We start from the raw sequence: 19,477 nt of genomic DNA, 5'->3' as shown, positions 1-19,477 counted from the left end.
TGAAATGAATGCTTGCTTTTATTATGAAGCCAGGTTGTAGAGACTTAATCATAGAAAGCCATTGAAGGATTTTAAGAAGAGAAGTTAAACGAGCCAGTTTTTTTGTTTTGTTTTGTTTTTCCATTTTGCTTGTTAGGGCCTACTATGTACCAGGCATCCTGCAAAAAAACTTTATGTATGGTAATTCATTTAGTCTTCATAACTACCTTGTGAATTAGGTGTTAGAATCATTTCCACTTTATGAATAAGGAAATTATTTCTAATCCAGGCTCATCTGACATCAGAACTCATGCTTTTTACGTTTCTCTACTTTACCTCTCTATTAAGAAGGTAACTTTTGTTTTAGGAGAATAACTTTTACTACCTCTCTATTTTACGGAGAGCTTTGGTACTAGGGTGAAAGATGCAGTGAGGCCAGCTGAGTGGCCTGTATGATACAATAGTCCATGTACTGAAGGGCTTGCTTTTTCTAGTTGTCCAACAAAGCCAATTGAGTCCTACAAACAACCCCACCACTTCACAGAAACAAGGATGTTCAAACAGACAGTCTTCCAGGGGCTCTCCATAACCCATATAAATAATCTTCTGTTGCTTTATACCCAAAGTTGTAGTGTTTACATGGTAACTGGGCTCTTATTACTTGAGTAATACGGTCAAAAAATAGCTCTCTTTATCTCTTCTTACCCCAAATGGAAAGGCTGTTCTACTTCTCTGGACTCCTTAAGTCAGAGCTCTTGGGCACTTGAATTCTGCCCCATCCCCCAAGTTTATATAGCACCAGAGAGAAGTGGGCTATGATCTGCTTTCCTGCCTCATTCCCTTTCGTAGAATTGTTGCCTATTTCCAAGCTATCTTGCCTTTTCTTGAACTGACCCCCTTGATTCAGGACTTGTATTGTACCTGTCTTTTTTTACCACCACTGTCACTAAAGCAGGCTGCCTCGTTACACCATCACTGTGCTGAAGCAACCTTCATCCCTCATTACACCTCCCATTTCAGTGTCTTATTATTTGTCTGAAATTGTCACATGGAACTTGAGATGTGATTCTATTGCTTCTATACCTATTACTTTTATAACTATTGCTTCTATACTTGTGTTTATGCCACACTTATATTAGCATCCTACCCCAGGTTCCATAGTATTTCACAGACCTTTCCAAATCTGTCTCTGATAACCAGTGGTGATACAGGCAATTGTACTGAAAATGTTTTAAAAAAAAAAAAAAAATGGAGATACTTCAGAGGGAAAATGGACTGGGTGCAACATCCAGGTGTGTTGGATGAATTGGGAGTGAAGAAGAAGATGAGAGAAAACTGAATTCCAAAACATCTAGCTCAGGTGACACTGATGATTTGATGATAGTATGGCTATTCATTTAGGGAGCATAAGATGAATGATTTTGGAAGGAAGATGAATTTAAATTTGAGGTGCTTAAAGTATATTTCGGAAAAGATTTCTGATAGACGGTTGGCTTATATGGATGTGGAATTGAGGAGGAAGGTCAGAATACTGGAGTCTGTAGCACAGAGATGATATTTGAAGTCATGTTTCTGTTCCTTGCTAAATATTTCAGTACTTCATCTTTCTTCCCCTTTCTCCCTAACCCCACTCCTAACTCAAACAGACCTAAGATGCCAGGAATAAGATTTCTAAAGCCACTTGCTGACTATTTTTTTTCTTTCATTGTACTTTAGATGAAGGTTTACAGAACAAACTAGTTTCTCATTAAACAGTACAAATACTGTTTTATGACATTGGTTAACAACCCCACAACATGTCAACACTCTCCCTTCATGACCTTGGGTTCCCTATTACCAGCTTTCCTGTCCCCTCCCACCTTCTAGTCCTTGCTTCTGGGCTGTTGTGCCCCTTTAGTCTCATTTGTTTTGTTTTATGGGCCTGTCTAATGTTTGGCTGAAGGGTGATCCTCAAGAGTGACTACATTATTGAGCTAATGGTGTCTGGGGCAAGAATGTCTGGGGGCCATACTCTTGGGGTTTCTTGTCAGGCCAGTAAGTCTGGTCTTTTTTTGTGAGTTAAAATTTTGTTCTACTTTTTTCTCCAGCTCTGTCCAGGGCCCTCTATTGTGATCCCTATCAGAGCAGTCAGTGGTAGCCGGGTACCACCTCGCTGTACTGAACTGAGTCTGGTGGAGTCCATGGTAGATGTGATCTATTAGTTCTTTGGACTAATCTTTCCCTTAAATATTTAGTTTTCTTCATTCTTCCTTGCCCCCAAAGGGGTGAGACCAGTGGAGTATCTTAGATGGCCACTTACAGGCTTTTAAGACCCCAGACACTAATCACCGAAGTAGAATGTAGAACATTTTCTTTATAATCTATGTTATGCCAATTGAGCTGGATGTTCACGAAGACCGTGGTTGCTATTTTTTATCTCGGAAATGGATTAGGCCTTGCTCTGTTCTTCAATTCCCTGAAATCTTTTTCTAATAGTAGTTTTGGTATGTATTTGTAATTAGATTTTGCCTGGTCCTTTTTGGATTGGTGATTCAATTTGGACTATGTTTCCAACTCTGCCTCTAGTACTGCTCTATGCCCTTTTTTGTGATTTGCTCTGGTGACTCCACACCCCAGGATTCTCTGGGATACAGCATACTGGCCAAGGTTTCTGTTCCTGCTTATCCATAAAGAGAGAGTAAATAAAAACAGAAAAATAAAAAAACTTGAGGAGTCGGTTCAGGAACCATGTCTTACTAATTTTCAAATCCCTGTCACCTAGTGTGGTACCTGGAAAATAATAAATATTCTATAAACATTTGTTGAATGAATACTGTTAAGGATTGAATTATGTCCCCCCAAAATGCATGTTGTAAATACTAACCTCTGTGCCTGTGGTTATAACCTGATTTGGGAATAGATTGTCTTTGTTATGTTGATGAGGCAGGATTAGAGTAGGGTGTATCTTCAGTCAGTCTGTTTTGACATATAAAAAGAGATTAAACAAGTGAGCAGAGAGAGAGATGGGGTAAGATAGATGCCAATACACATGGAGATCTCCAGGGAACCAGGAAGCAGAAGCTAAAGACACAGGGACCTTCCTCCAGAGCTGACACAGAGAGAAAGCCTTCCCCTGGACCCAGCACCCTGAATTTGGGCTTCTGGCCTCCTAAGCTGTGAGAAAATAAATTTCTGTTTGTTAAGAACATCCACTTGTAGTATTTCTGTTATAGCAACACTGCATAACTAAGATTTGGTGCTGGGAGTGGGGTGCTGCTCTAAGAGATACCTAAAATGTGGAAGCAGTTTTAAAACTGGGTAATTAGTAGAGGCTGGAAGAGTTTGAAGGTGCCTGATTATAAAAGCCTAGATTTCCTTGAAGAGACTGTTGGTAGAATTATGGATATCAAAAACAATTCTGGTGAGGGTTCAGAAGGAAATGAGGAGAGCTATAGAGAAAGTCTCTATCATCTTAGAGAACATATATGGCACCAGCAGCAGAATGTTGCTAGAAATGTGGACATTAAATGTGATTCTGGTGAGGCTTTAAGAGAAAATGATGAACGTGTGATTGGACAATGGAGGAAGGGTGATGCTTTTTATGCAGTGACAAACAACTTGTCTGAATTATGTTCAAATGTTTGGTTGAAGGTAGACCTTGTAAGTGATGAACTTGGCTACCTGGATGGTGAGATTTCTAAGTAAGACCTTAAAGGTGCCGCTCAGTTTCTCCTTGCTACTTACAATAAAATGTGAGAGGAAAGAGATGAACTTAAAAAGGAACTGTGAAAAACTAAAACAGAACTTAAAGATTTGGAAAATTCTGTTGTACAAACTAAGGACACGTGTCCTAGAGTGTTCACCAAGGATGTGGCTACACAGTCTTTCATTAAAGTAATTAAGCCTGTGATTGATGGATCTAACCAGCTACCACAGCAGAAAACCTGTCAGCTTAGACTGAAGGGGACAGAAGGAAAACGAAAGGAAAGAACGCTGAATGCCTCTTGGAATTGTATAGGCAGGAAACAGGCCAAAGGAGCTACATCTGTTGTCCTCCAGGAAAAGAAAAGGACTATTCCTGGAGCAACTTAGAGATCAGCAGAACTGTTGGAAGGAGCACAGAAGCAGGACCTTCTCGGTTTCAAAGTGTGTGGCTAGGGTCTCCTGGATCTCAAAGGGATAGCCATAGCCAGCAAGGTTTCAGAGAGTTGGATCTTTACTAACTTGGTTCTGGAGTGTGGGGCTACTGTTAAGGTGTGCCAGGGGTATGGGGTTGCCATCTAAGCTGAGGGGGTGGGGCTGCCATGCCCAAGGGACAGAAGAATATGCCTTGTTGGGGCCAAGGTAGGGTCACCACTTAAATGGACTAGGAGAATGGGACCACCCAAAGCTGAGGGAGCAGAGCTGCTGTCCCAGTGGGCCTTTGAAGGTGGGGCTGAAGCCCAGGGCCAAGGATCATCTGCTCAGAATCCAGAGGGTGTGGCCAACACCCAGGGTCTGGAGGGTGGGGCCGTTGCCCATATGGTCTCAGAAAACAGAGAATTATTTTCAAGGCTTGAGAGCTAATGTAGTTTGTCCTGCTGGGTTTTGGACCTGCTTGGTGCCCGTTATTCTTTCTTTCCCTCCAATTTCTCCCATTTGTAATGGAAATATCTACCTTGTGCCTGTTCTACCACTGTACTTTGGAAGCAGATAACTTGTATTCTAGATTTCACAGGTTCACAGATGAAGAGAAATTTTGCCCCGTGATGGAATACACCTAAAGTATCACCCATGTTTGATTTAGATGATTCAGAAGGTACAATTTTGGACTTGGAGCTGACTTAAGACTTTTGGAATGATGTGACAGGGTGAATGTGTTTTGCATGTGACAAGGACATGAATTTTGGGAGGCCAAAGTGTGAATGTTATGGATTAAATTGTGTCCCCCAAAAATATGTGTTTTAAATCCTACCCTCTATGCTTGTGGTTATAATCTCATTTGGGAATGGGTTGTCTTTGTTATGTTAATGAGGCGGGATTAACATAGGGTATGTTGTTGTTTTATATCGCTTTTGATATAAATAGAGATTATACAGGCAAATTAGCAGGCAGAGATGGGATAAGATAGATGCCAAGATACATGGAGACCTCCAAGGAACCAGGAAGCAGAAGCGGAAGGCACAAGAACCTTCGTCCAGAGCCGACAGAGAAAGCCTTTCCCTAGAGCCAGCACACTGAATTCAGACTTCTACCTTCCTAAACTGTGAGAGAATAAATTTCTTTTTGTTAAAGTCATCCACTTGTGGTATTTCTGTTATAGCAGCACTAGATAACTAAGACAAATACATAAATGAATATACAGATAATGAAACAGGAGCCAACGTAGGAATTAGCAAAGTAGAGTGAGAAAAAGCTAGCAAGTTATTAAAATCATTGTAGAAAAGAATTTCAAGAAGTGAATAGTCAACAGTGTTAAATATTGTAGAAGATATAGACCAGAACAAACAAGCAAAAAAAAAAAAAGGCAATTTGGGGGAAATAGAGACTATGCAGAAAGAAGACTTTTTAAAAGTATTAGTAATTGCATCATAGAAATAAAAGAAGTTATTACAACCATGAAATAAGAAATGGATACTATAAAAACATATTCAGGGAACAGAAAAACTTCATTCATTACAAATATGATGCCGTAAAAAAAACAAACAAACCTCAGTGGAAGTGTTGGAAAGTAAAGCTAAGGTAACTTCCTATTGGGCAGAGCAAAGACAAAGAAATGAAAAAGAGGAAAACAAAAGATAAGAAAATTGAAGAGAACCAGCCTTGGAAGTTAAATGTTTAAATAATAGAGGTTCCAGAAATAGAGAACAGAGAAACGAAGGTAAGGGATTCATCAATGAAATAATTGAAGAAAATTTTCTAGAACAAAAACATGAGTTTTCAAAGTGAAAGGATTTCACTAAGTGCCCACCGATGGGGAAGGAAGAATCTCTGGCATAAACTGTGCTGAATCAGTTGAATATTCATGTGAAAAAAATTGAAACTTGATTCCTACTTTTTACCATACAGAAAAATCGGTTCCATATGTAGGTATATATGTGAAAGTAAAACAATAAAACTTAACAGATGATAACATGAGAGAGTATCTTCATGTCCTTTTATGAGGTAGGGAAAGATTTCTTTCCCTAGGAAAGTAGAAGGAGTGGTAAATTGAACTACATTAAAAATTAAGTGTCAGTTCTGCCCAAAGTGATCTACAGATATAGTGCAATCCCAATCCAAATACCAACAGCATTCTTTAATGAGATGGAAAAACTAATCATCAACTTTATATGGAAAGGAAGGAGGCCCCAGATAAGCAAAGCATTACTGAAGAAAAAGAACAAAGGAGGCCTCACACTCTCTGATCTCAGAACCTACTATACAGGAAAGTAGTCAAAACAGCCTACTATATATGGTAATCAGAACAACTTGGTATTGGTAGAACAACAGACACATAGACCAATGGAACAAAATCGAGAACGCAAACATAAATCCATACACCTTTATGGTCAGCTGATCTTTGACGAAGAACCAAAGTCTATTAGCTGGGGAAAAGACAATCTTTTTAACAAATGGTGCTGGCAAAACTGGATGTTCATCTGTAAAAAATGAAACAGGACCCATACCTCACACCATACACAAAAACTAACTCAAAATGGATCAAAGACCTGGATATAAAACCTAAAATGATAAAGAACATGGAAAAAAAATAGGGACAACACTGGGGGCCCTAATACATATGCATAAATAGAATACAAACCATTACCAATGCACAAACACCAGAAGATAAACTAGATAACTGGGAGCTCCTAAAAGTTAAACATTTATGCTCATCAAAAGACTTAATCCAAAAGAGTAAAAACAAAACGTACAGACTGGAAGAACGTTTTTGGCCACCACATATCCAACAAGGGCCTGGTACCTGAAATGTATAGAATACTTCAACACCTCAACAACAAAAAGACAAATAATCCAATTTAAAAATGGCAAAAGATATGAACAGACACTTCACCAAAGAAGACATCCAGGCTGCTAACAGACACATGAAGAAATGCTTGCAATCAAAACTACAGTGAGATACTGTCTCAACCCAACATTACTGGCACTAATCAAAACACAGAAAATAACAAAGGTTGGAGAGGTTGTGGGAGGACTGGAACTCTCTACACTGCTGGTAGGAATGTAAAATGATACAACCACTATGGAAAACAATATGGCACATCCTTAAAAAGCTAGAAATAGAAATACTATATGATCCGGCAATCCCACTCCTAGGAATATATTCTAGAGAAATAAAAGCTGTCACACGAATAGACGTATGCACACCCATGTTCATGGCAGCATTATTTACAATAGCAAAAAGATGAAAACAACCTAAATGCCCCATCGACAGATGAATGGATAAAAAAATTAAGGTACATACACACAATGGAATACTATGCAACAATAAAGAACAATGATGAATCTGTGAAACATCTCACAACATGAATTAATTTAGAGGGCATTATGCTGAGTGAAATAAGTCTATGACAAAAGGACAAATATTGTATAAGACCACTATTATAAAAACTCAAGAAAAGAGGGGCATTCACTACTTAGATAGTAGATAAGAACTACTTTAGGTGAAGGGAAAGACAGCACACAATACAGGGGAGGTCAGCACAATTGGACTAAACCAAAAGCAAAGAAGTTTCCTGAGTAAACTGAATGCTTCGAAGGCCAGCATAGCAGGGGCAGTGGTCTGGGGACCATGGTTTCAGGGGACATCTAAGTCAATTGGCATAATAAAATCTATTAAGAAAACATTCTGCATCCCACTTTGAAGAGTGGCGTCTGGGGTCTTAAATGCTAGCAAGCAGCCATTTAAGATGCATCAATTGGTCTCGACTCACCTGGATCAAAGGAGAATGAAGAACACCAAGCACACAAGGCGATTATGAGCCCAAGAGACAGGAATGGCCACATGAACCAGAGACTACATCATCCTGAGACCAGAAGAATTAGATGGTGCCCGGCTACAACTGATGACTGCCCTGACAAGGAACACAACAGAGAACCCCTGAGGGAGCAGGACAGCAGTGGGATGCAGACCTCAAATTCTCATATGACCAGACTTAATGGTCTGAGACTGGAAGGACCCTGTTGGTCATGGCCTCCAGACCTTCTGTTGGCCCAGGATAGGAACCATTCCTGAAGCCAACTCTTCAGACATGGATTGGACTGGACAATGGGTTGGAGAGGGATGCTGGTGAGGAGTGAGCTGCTTGGATCAGGTGGACACTTGTGACTATGTTGGCATCTCCTGCTTGGAGGAGAGATGAGAGGGTGGAGGGGGTTAGAAGCTGGCAAAATGGACACGAAAAGAGAGAGTGGAGGGAGAGAGCAGGCTGTCTCATTGCGGGGAGAGTAATTGGGAGTGTGTAGCAAGGTGTATATGGGTTTTTGTGTGAGAGACTGACTTGATTTGTAAACTTTCAGTTAAAGCACAATAAAAATTATAAAAAAAAAAACCCAAGAAAAGGTTTACACACAGAAAAAACAATCTTTGATGGTTATGAAGAAGGGGAGACATGGGGAGGGAAATCACTACTAGATGGTAGCCAAGTGTTAACTTTGGTGAAGGGAAAGACAACACACAATTTAGGGAAAGTCAGCACAACTTGACCAAGGCAAAGTCATAGAAGCTTCCTAGACACATCGAAACACCTTGAGCGACCAAGTTACTGGGGCTGAGGGCTGGGGACCATGATCTTGGGGGGACATGGCATAACGTAGGTCAGTGGCATAACATGGTTCATAAAGAAAATGTTCTACATCCTACTTTGGTGAGTAGCATTTGGGGTCTTAAAAGTTTCAAGTGGCCACCTAAGATACATCTATTGGTCCTATCCCATCTGGAGCAAAGGAGAATGAAGAAAATATTAGTCCAAAGGACTAATGGACCACATGAACCACAGCCTACAGTAGCATGAGCCCGGAAAAACTAGATGGTGCCTGGCTACCACCACCAACTGCTGTGGTAGGGATCACAATAGAAGGTCCTGGACAGAGCAGGAGAAAAATGTAGAACAAAATTCAAATTCACAAAAAGAGACCAGATTTACTGGTCTGAAAGAGACTAGAGGAACCCCCAAGACTATGGTCCCCGGACACCCTGCTAACTCAGAACTGAAGCCACTCCCTGAGTGTACCTTTCAACCACAGATTAGACAGGCCTATAAAAGCAAACAATAACACACTTGAGGAACGTGCTTCTTAGTTCAGTCCAGTATACAAGACCAAATGGGCAACACCTGCCAAAAAGCAAAGACGAGAAGGCAGGAAGGGAAGGAATACTGGACGAATGGACATGGGGAACCCGGGGTGTAAAGGGAAAGGGGGAGAGTGCTGACACATTGTGGAGATTACAGCCAGTGTCACAAAACAATTTGTGTATAAATTTTTGAATGAGAAGCTATAATATGCACTGTAAACGTTCACCTAAGACATAACAATAAAAAAAAAATTTTTAAACGTCTGTTTATCAAAAGGCACTTTTAAGAGATTGAAAAAGCAAGCAAGTAGTGGGAGATTGTACTTATAATATGTAACTGGAAAGGGCTGGTATCCTAATTACATCAAGAATCCCTCCAAGTAGTAAAGGACAAGAGAAAAATAGGCACTTGGCAAAAAAGAATATCCAAATGACTAAAAATGTATTAAAAGGTACTTTAACTTAATAATCATGAAAACACAAATTAGTAGAGTACAATGAGATACCACTGCACACCCACCAGAATGGTTAAAAATTTTTAAACTATCAATATCAAGTTTGGTGAGATATTTTAAAACAAACAAACAAACCCATTGCTGTAGAGTCAATTCTGACTCACAGCGACCCTATAGGACAGAGTAGAATTGCCCCATCAAGTTTCCAAGGAGCACCTGGTGGATTCAGACTGCCAGCCTTTTGGTTAGCAACCATAGCACTTAACCACTATGCCACCAGGGTTCCCAGTGAGAATATTAAGCAACTAAAAATCATATATTGCTGGTGGTAGTGTGAATCATTACAGTCTCACTTTGGGAAGCTGGCATTATCTAACTAAAGTTGAACATATGCATACCCTGTGAACCAGAAATTTTTCTTTTAGATGTCTGTCCAATAGGAATGAGCAGCATAATTTGTAATAGCCTAAAAATGGAAACAATCCAAATGTTCAACAGTAGAATGGCTGAATGAATTGTGATACATTCATATAATGGAATACTATACATCAATGAAAATAAGTATTGCTAAACACAATAACATGGATGAATCTTACAAACATAATATTGAGTGAAAGAACCTAGACACAGAAGAATACATATTGTATGATTCCATTTATAAAAAATTCAAAAACAAATCCGTGGTGTTAGAGTCAGGTTAGCAGTTATCTTTGGGAAACTGAAAAGGAAACAGTGCTTCGGAGGGAGCAAAAAGAGAGCTTCTCAGATGCTGATAGTAAATCTGTTTCTTGACCTCGGTGATAGTTACACAGTTTTAATCACTTTGTGTTAACTCATCAAGGTGTATGTTTATGATTTGTATACTTTTCAGAATTTATATTTCAGTTTTTAAAAGTTCAATTACAAGACTGTTACACCTAAAAAATTAATATAAAACAATCAACTTTGTGCCAAAATAATTTGAAAACAAAATGAACACATTTCTAGAAAAATAAAATCTGCTGAATCTTAGCCAGGTATAAATAGAAACCCTGAATAGTTCTATAATTTTAAAGAAATTGAAGCAGAAGTTAAAAATGAAAACACTAGATCTAAATGATTTTACAGGAGATTTTTACTAAACTTTCTAGAAACACATCATTCTAATCTTATAAAAATTCTTCAAGAGGATTAAAAATAGAGACTTTTCTTGGACTCTTTACAAGGCTAGTATAACATTGATACCAAAATCAGATAAGGATGGTTTGAGAAAGGAAAACCAAAGGCCCATTTGACTCATAAACAAAAGCAAACCAAATCCAGCAATGGATTTAAAAGAACAATACACCGAGACCAAGTTGGGTTTATTCCAGGTATGCAAGTTGATCCTGCTCCTGAATTATAACCTGTTACTTCCCTAATAAACCCCATAATTGTAAGTATGGTCTGTGAGTTCTGTATGAGGCCTGTGAAGCCATTGCAGCGAATTATTGAACCTAGCCAAGAAGTAGAACGCTGTGGGAAGGACAGCTGGTGTCAGAATTGGTAAAAAGGTTGGGGAGTGAGGACATGTCTAACCTCTACCTCATAGGCATCAGCTCTGGTTTAATGGCTCTCATGCCTCCTCCACCTGAATTTAGATGACTTCTGATGCTACTGCTACATGATTACAACATGTACAGAGAAAAAAGTCTGGGGTGAAATGTACCATAATATTAACAATCTTTGGTGAAATTATGGGGAATTTTTATTTTCTTTATGCATTACTGTATTTTCTTCAATAAGTATGAATTAATTTTTTTTAATTGTGGTAAAAATGTCCATAACAATATGCATACACCATCTCAACAGGTACAATTCAGTGACATTGATTACATTCCTCAAGTTGTGCAACCGATCTATCTTTTTCCAAATCATTTCACCACCATTAATGTAAACTCAGTGTTCCCTAAGCCAAAACTCCCCTTTGCAACCTCCCTCGCACGCTTGGTGACCATTGATCTTTGGTTTCTGTATATTTGCTTATTTCATGTAAGTGAGATCATACGACATCCTTTTGCAACTGACTTATTTCACTCAGCATGATGTTTTCAAGGTTCATCCATGTAGTGGCATTCATCAGGATTTCATTTCTTTTTATGGCTGAGTAGTATGGCTCAGCAGCCAGTGAAAATCTTATGAATAGCAGCGGAACATTGTCTGATATAGTGCTGGAAGATGAGCCCCTCAGGTTGGAAGGCACTCAAAATGCGACTGGGGAAGAGCTGCCTCTTCAAAGTAGAGTTGACCTTAATGATGTGGATGGAGTCAAGCTTTCGGGACCTTCATTTGCTGATGTGGCACAACTCAAAATGAGAAGAAACAGCTGCAAACATCCGTTGATAATCAGAAGTATGAATCTAGGAAAATTGGAAATCATCAAAAGTGAAATGGAATGCATAAAGATCAATATCCTAGGCATTAGTGAGCCAAAATGGACTGATATTGGTCATTCCGAATCAGACAATCATATGGTCTACTATGCCGGGAATGACAACTTGAAGAGGAATGACATTTCATTCATCGTCGAAAGAACATTTCCAGATCTACCCTGATGTACAATGCTGTCAGTGATAGGATCATATCCATATGCCTACAAGGAAGACAAGTTAATATGACTATTACTCAAATTTACACACCAACCACTAAGGCTGAAGATAAAGAAACTGAAGATTTTTACCAACTTCTGCAGTCTGAAATAGATCAAACATGCAATCAGGGTGCACTGATAATTACTGGTGATGGGAATGCAAAAGTTGGAAACAAAAAAGAAGGATTGGTTGTTGGAAAATACAGCTGTAGTGATAGAAACCATGCTGGAGATCGCATGATTGAATTTTGCAAGATCAACGACTTCTTCATTACAAATACCTTTTTTCATCAACATAAACAGCAGCTATACTAATGAACCTCGCCAGATGGAGTACACAAGAGTCAAATCGACTACATCTGTGGAAAAAGATGGTAGGAAAGCTCAATATCATCAGTCAGCACAAGGCCAGGGGCCGACTGCAGGTCAGACCATCAATTACTCATATGCAAGTTCAAGTTGAAACTGAAGAAAATTAGAACAAGTCCATGAGAGCCAAAGTATGACCTTGAATATATCCCACCTGAATTCAGAGACCATCTCATGAATAGATTTGACGTGTTGAACACTACTCACTGAAGATGAAAGGAGCTGTGGAAGGACATCATACATGAAGAAAGCAACAGGTCATTAAAAAGATAGCAGAGAAAGAAAAGACCTAAATGGCTGTCAGAAGAGACTCTGAAACTTGCTCTTGAACATAGAGAAGATAAAGTAAAGAAAAAATGCTGAAGTAAAAGAACTGAACAGAAGATTTCAAAGGGCGGCTTGAGAAGACAAAGTAAAGTATTACTACATGTGCAAAGATCTGGAGATAGAAAACCAAAAGGGATGAACACGCTCAGCGTTTCTCAAGCTGAAAGAACTGAAAAAAAAATTCAAGCCTCGAGTTGCAATACTGAAGGATTCCATGGGGAGAATATTAAACGACGCAGGAAGCATCAAAAGAAGATGGAAAGAACACACAAAGTGACTATATCAAAAAGAACTGTTCAACATTCAACCATTTCAGGAGGTAACATATGATCAGGAACCAATGGTACTGAAGGAAGAAATCCAAGCTGCACTGAAGGCACTGGCAAAAAACAAGGCTCCGAGAATTGACGGAATACCAATTGAGACGTTTCAACACAGGGATGCAGCGCTGGAAGTGCTCACTTGTCTATGCCAAGAAATTTGGAAGACAACTACCTGGCCAACAGACTGGAAGAGATCCATATTTATGCCTATTCCCAAGAAAGGTGATCCAAAGGAATGCAGAAATTATCAAACAATATCATTTATATCACATCCAAGCAAAATTTTGCTGAAGATCATTCAAAAGTGGCTGCAGCAGTGTATCAACAAGGAACCGCCAGAAACTCAAGCCAGATTCAGAAGAGGACGTGGAACCAGGGATATCATCGTTGATGTCAGATGGATCCTGGCTGAAAGCAGAGAATACCAGAAAGATGTTTACCTGTGTTTTATTGACTATGCTAAAGCATTTGACTGTGTGAATCAAGAAATTATGGATAACATCGCAGAGGATGGGAATTCCGGAACACTTAATTGTGCTCATGAGGAATCCATACATGGGTCAAGAGGCAGTCGTTTGGACAGAACAAGGGAACACTGGGTGGTTTAAAGTCAGGAAAGGTGTGCGTCAGGGTTGTATCCTTCTACCATACCTATTCAGTCTGTATACCAAGCAAATAATCTGAGAAGCTAGACTATGTGAAGAAGAACGTGACATCAGGATTGGAGGAAAACTCATTAACAACCTGTGTTATGCACATGACACAACCTTGCTTGCTGAAAGTGAAGAGGACTTGAAGCACTTAATGATGAAGATCAAAGACCACAGCCTTCAGTATAGATTACATCTCAACATAAAGAAAACAACAGTCCTCACAGCTGGATCAGTAACATCAAATCATGATGAACGGAGAAAAGACCGAGATTGTCAAGGGTTTCATTTTTCTTGGATTCGCAGTCAACACCCATAGAAGCAGCAGTCAAGGAATCAAAAGACACATTGCATTGGGCAGATCTGCTGCAAAAAGCCTCTTAAAGTGTTGAAAAGCAAAGGTGTCACCTTGAGGACTAAGGTGCACCTGACCCAAGCCATGGTGTTTTCAATGGCCTGATGTGAAAGCTGGACAGTGAATAACCCAAACCCATTAAAAATAGGGAAGACCAAAGAAGAATTGACGCCTTTGAATTGTGGCATTGGTGAAGACTATTGAATATACCATGGACTGCCAAAAGAACGAACAAACCCGTCTTGGAAGAAGCACAACCTGAATGCTCCTTAGAAGCAAGGATGGCAAGACTACATCTCACATACTTTAGACATGTTATCAGGAGGGATCAGTCTGTGGAGAAGGATATCATGCTTGGTAAAGCAGAGGGTCAGTGAAAAAAAGGAAGACCCTCAACGCGATGGATTGACACAGTGGCTGCAACAATGGCCTCAAGCACAGCAACAGTTGTGAGGATGGCACAGGACTGGGCAGTGTTTTGTTCTGTTGTACATAGGGTCACTATGAGTCAGAATCGACTCAATGGCACCTAACAACAACAACATTTTTTTTATCCGTTCATCTGTTGGTGGACATTTCACTTGTTTCCACCTTTTGGCTATTGTGAAAAGTGCTGCAGTAAACATTGGTTTGCATTCCAGCCTTTTCATCTTCTGAGTATGTACCTAGGATTGGAATTGTATGTTCAACTTTTTGAGAAACCACCTAACTGATTTCCACAGTGACAGTACCATCTTACATTTGTACCAGCAATGGATGTGGTTTCCGGTTTCTCCACAGTAAGCATGCATTACTTTTATAATGTAAGAAAGGATATTTAAGAATATTCTGCAGAAAAATTTCCTGAGAAAAATCTCAAAGACTAATATTAAAGTGTCATTTACATTGACCAGGTCCACTTTATAGCTACTGAGGGTAAGTAGCTTTATACTTTTATCCCTTTTATGAAAAGACTAAAATATTCTAGCCAGTGAGCATACAGAAGGACATTTTTACCTTTTTTTTTTAACCGCAGACTTTTTTTTTTTTTTTTTAAGATTTTTCCTGGAAGTCAGTGAGGAGCAGCTAAAAAGGCTGTTTTGTGTTCACAAGCTGATGTAGTTAAAGCTGTCTATTCTCTTGTTCATTATGCCATACCCTCCTCTAATATCTGACCTTTGAATATTGGCATTTGTCTTAGGTTAATGATAAGTTTTCTCCTCTTCTTACTCTACATGCTCTCTATAGGCAATCTCAGCTACATCCTTGACTTTGGATGTCATCTCTGTGCTATGAATCAGAGATTTCTTTCTCCATCCCATATCTTTGAAGGTTTAGACTGTATATCCAACTGACTATTTCATAACACACAGGCATTCCAGGATCAAAATATTCAAACATGATCTTCTTTTTCAAACATGTTTTTCCTCCTATTATGGATTGAATTGTGGCCCCCCAAAAACACTTGTCATGTTGTAAATCCTAATCCCTATACTTGTGAATGGAATCCCATTTCGGAGTAGAGTTTTCTTCGTTCTGTTAATGAGGCTGTATCTGTGTAGGGTGTTCTTTTGCAGCTGTCTTATTTCACTCAGCATGACATTTTCAAGGTTCATTCATGTAATGGATGGACTCAAAAGTGGCCAATCATTTTTGAGATATAGAAAGAACAGATCAGGCACAGAAGCAAGGAAGTACAAATGGAGAAAGATTGATGCCACACAGAGATCACCAAGGAGCCAAGGAAGAGAAGCTGAAACAGACAAAGATTTTCCCCCAGAGTGAACAGAGTCTTTCCCTAGAGCCAATGTCTTGAATTCAGACTTCTAGCCTCCAAAATTGTGAGAAAATAAATGTCTGTTCGTTAAAGCCACCCACTTGTGGTATTTCTGTTATAGTAGCACTAAGAAACTAAGATACTTCTTTGTGTTCACTATCTCAGTAAGTAGCACCACCATCTAGCCACTGGCTTAAGACAAGCCTGGTAGGCATCCCTAGCTTCTTTCTCTTATGTTTCATATGCATCCCATTCCAAGGCCTGTTCATTTTACCTCCTAAATATATTTCAAAAATTTCTACTTCTTTCTATTGGTACTGCCATCACCATAAATCAAACCACTGTAATCTCTCACCCAGATTGCTACTTTAGTCTTTTAGTTGATCTTTATATATCCGCTATTGTTCTCCTCTATTCCATTCTCCACACAACCATCCAAAGTGACTTTTCTATGACTGCCGATTTTGTCATATCACTTCTTGCTTATTATCCTTCATGGCTTTCTGTTGCTCTTAGGATAAAGTCAAAAGTTCTTATCATAGCCTATAAAACCTTGTATGATCTGACTCTTACCTACATTTTCACACAAAATTCCCTCTCCTTGGAATATTTTTCTCACGTTGTTGTTGTTAGGTGCCGTCAAGTTGGTTCCAACTCACAGCGACCCTCTATACCACAGAATGAAACACTGTCCGGTCTTGCACCATCCTTAAAATTGTTATGCTTGAGCCCATTGTTGCATCCACTGTGTCAGCCCATCTCATTGAGGGTCTTTCTCTTTTCTGCTGACCCTGTACTTTACCAAGCATGATGTCCTTCTCCAGGGACTGATCCTCCTGACATGTCCAAAGTATATAAGCCACAGTCTTGCCATCCTTGCTTCTAAGGAGCATTATGGTTGTACTTCTTCCGAGACAGATTTGTTCGTTCTTCGGGGAATCCAGGGTATATTTAATATTCTTTGCCAATACCACAATTCAAGGGCATCAATTCTTCAGTCTTCCTTATTCATTGTCCAGCTTTCACATGGATATGATGCAATTGAAAATACCATGGCTTGGGTCAGGCACACCTGAGTCTTCAAAGTACATCTTTGGGCTTTTTCAGCACTTTAAAGAGGTCCTTTGGGTATTTGCAGCAGATTTGCCCAATGCAATGCGTCTTTTGATTTCTTGACTGCTGCTTCCATGGGTGTTGATTGTGAATCCAAGTAAAATGAAATCCTTGACAACTCCAGTCTTTCCTCCAGTTATCATGGTGTGGCTTATTGGTCCAGCTGTGAGGATTTTTGTTTTCTTAATGTTGAGGCGTCTTTGATTTTCATCAATAAGTGCTTCAATTCCTCATCACTTTCAGCAAGCAAGGTTGTGTCATCTGCATAACGCAGGTTGTTAATGAGTCTTCCTCCAATCCTAATGTCCCGTTCTTCTTCATATAGTCCAGCTTCTCGGATTGTTTGCTCAGCATACAGATTGAATAGGTATGGTGAAAGGATACAGCCTTGACGCACACCTTTCCTGACTTTAAACCACTCAGTATCCCCTCGTTCTGTCCAAGCAACTGCCTCCTGATCTATGTACGGGTTCCTCATGAGCATGATTAAATGTTCTGGAATTCCCATTTTTCACAATGTTATCCATGATTTGTTATGATCCACTGAGTCGAATGCCTTTGCATAGTCAATAAAACACAGGTAAGCATCCTTCTGGTATTCTCTGCTTTCAGCCAGGATCCATATGATATCAGTAATGATATTCCTCATTCCGTGTCCTCTTCTGAATCCCACCTGAGTTTCTGGCAGTTCCCTGTTGATATACTGCTGCAGCCACTTTTGAATGATCTCCAGCAAAATTTTGCTTGTGTGTGATATTAATGATATTGTTCGATAATTTCCACATTCGGTTGGATCACCTTTCTTGGGAATAGGCATAAATACGGATCTCTTCCAGACGGTGGGCCCAGGTAGCTATCTTCCAAATTTCTTGGCATAGACGAGTGAGCACTTCCAGCGCTGGAAGTGAAACATCTCAGTTGATATTCCATCAATTCTTGGAGCGTTGTTCTTTGCCAATGCCTTCACTACAGCTTGGACTTTCTCCCTCAGCACCATCAGTTCCTGATCATATGCTACCTCTTAAAATGGTTGGATGTCAACTAATTCTTTTTGGTATAATGACTGTGTATTCCTTCCATCTTCTTTTGATGCTTCCTGCGGTGTTTAATATTTTCCCCATGGAATCCTTCAGTATTGCAACTTGAGGCTTGAATTTTTCTTCAGTTTTTTCAGCTTGAGAAACGCTGAGTGTGTTCTTCCGTTTTCTATCTCCAGCTCTTTGCACATGTCACTGTAATGATTTTTCCTATCCTCCCCCTTTATTATAAAAAAAATAGTTACGTTTAATTACCGAAGTAATTTGCGACTTCATTTTTTTTTTTAACAAAAAATATAAACAGTATTCCCCCCTACTTTCTGCCACTCACACTCACTCATTCCTTGGGTCTTAATTTAAATGTCACTTTCTAAGGAAAGCCTTCTTTTATGTGTCTACCTTTCCATCCCAGAACCCAGTGCCGCTGAGTCGATTCCGACTCATAGCAACCCTATAAGACAGAGTAGAACTGCCCCATAGAGTTTCCAAGGAGTGCCTGGCGGATTTGAACTGCCGACCCTTTGGTTAGCAGCCGTAGCACTTAACCACTACGCCACCAGGGTTTACTTCCTTTCCATACCAATGTGCATATGTGTGATTATTTGCTTCCCAATAATTCCCAATAATGTCCCTCTCCTCAACTAGTCTATAAGCTCCTTGAGGGCAGAGACAATATCTGCGTTGTTTACCACTATATATCCAGTCTTTGGCACAGGTCCTGGTACATAATAGGCTCTCAATAAATATTGGTTGAATAAAACTGTACTCTTAGAAAATCCTCTTTGAGGTCTTTTGCTAATTTATGCTCTTCCCAAATGACTTTGATTTTCTCGACAGTCTTCTGTACCAACTCCTAGTAGTTTGTTACCTGGATGCCCCAAATATTGACTTACTCCCTTTTTTACTGCAACTACCCATTTTGAGAGCTCAGTTTCTCATCTCCTGTGTCCATTGTAGATCAGCAAACATTACACAACTTAGCTTCCTTTCTTTCCTACCGAATAAATAAACTCATTTGAAGTTTTAGGTGAAATTTTACTGTTAGTAACTGCCAAGGTTTTGTCTTATCCTAGCCCTATCCCAGGAGTTTTCTATGGTCAGCTTAAACCCAGACCAAACTCATTGCTGTGGAGTCGGTTCTGACTCATAGCTACCCTATAGCACAGAGTAGAACTGCCCGTAGGGTTTTCAAGGCTGTAATCTTTACGGAAGCAGACTGCCACATCTTTCTCCTGTGGGGCGGCTGGTAGAT

The 19,477-nt window shown here is 39.6% G+C and overlaps 1 protein-coding gene across 2 annotated transcripts in view; it reads left to right on the top strand.

Annotated features, from left to right (window-relative positions):
• Positions 1-19,477, top strand: part of ZSWIM5 (zinc finger SWIM-type containing 5) — a 198,470-nt gene that overhangs the window by 127,740 nt on the left and 51,253 nt on the right. The window lies entirely within an intron of this gene.

This window comes from Loxodonta africana, chromosome 3 (assembly GCF_030014295.1).
Source record: "Loxodonta africana isolate mLoxAfr1 chromosome 3, mLoxAfr1.hap2, whole genome shotgun sequence".
NCBI classification, from domain to species: Eukaryota; Metazoa; Chordata; class Mammalia; order Proboscidea; family Elephantidae; genus Loxodonta; species Loxodonta africana.
The sequence above is the reverse complement of the archived record's forward strand: the minus strand, read 5'-3'. Positions and strand labels throughout refer to the sequence as shown.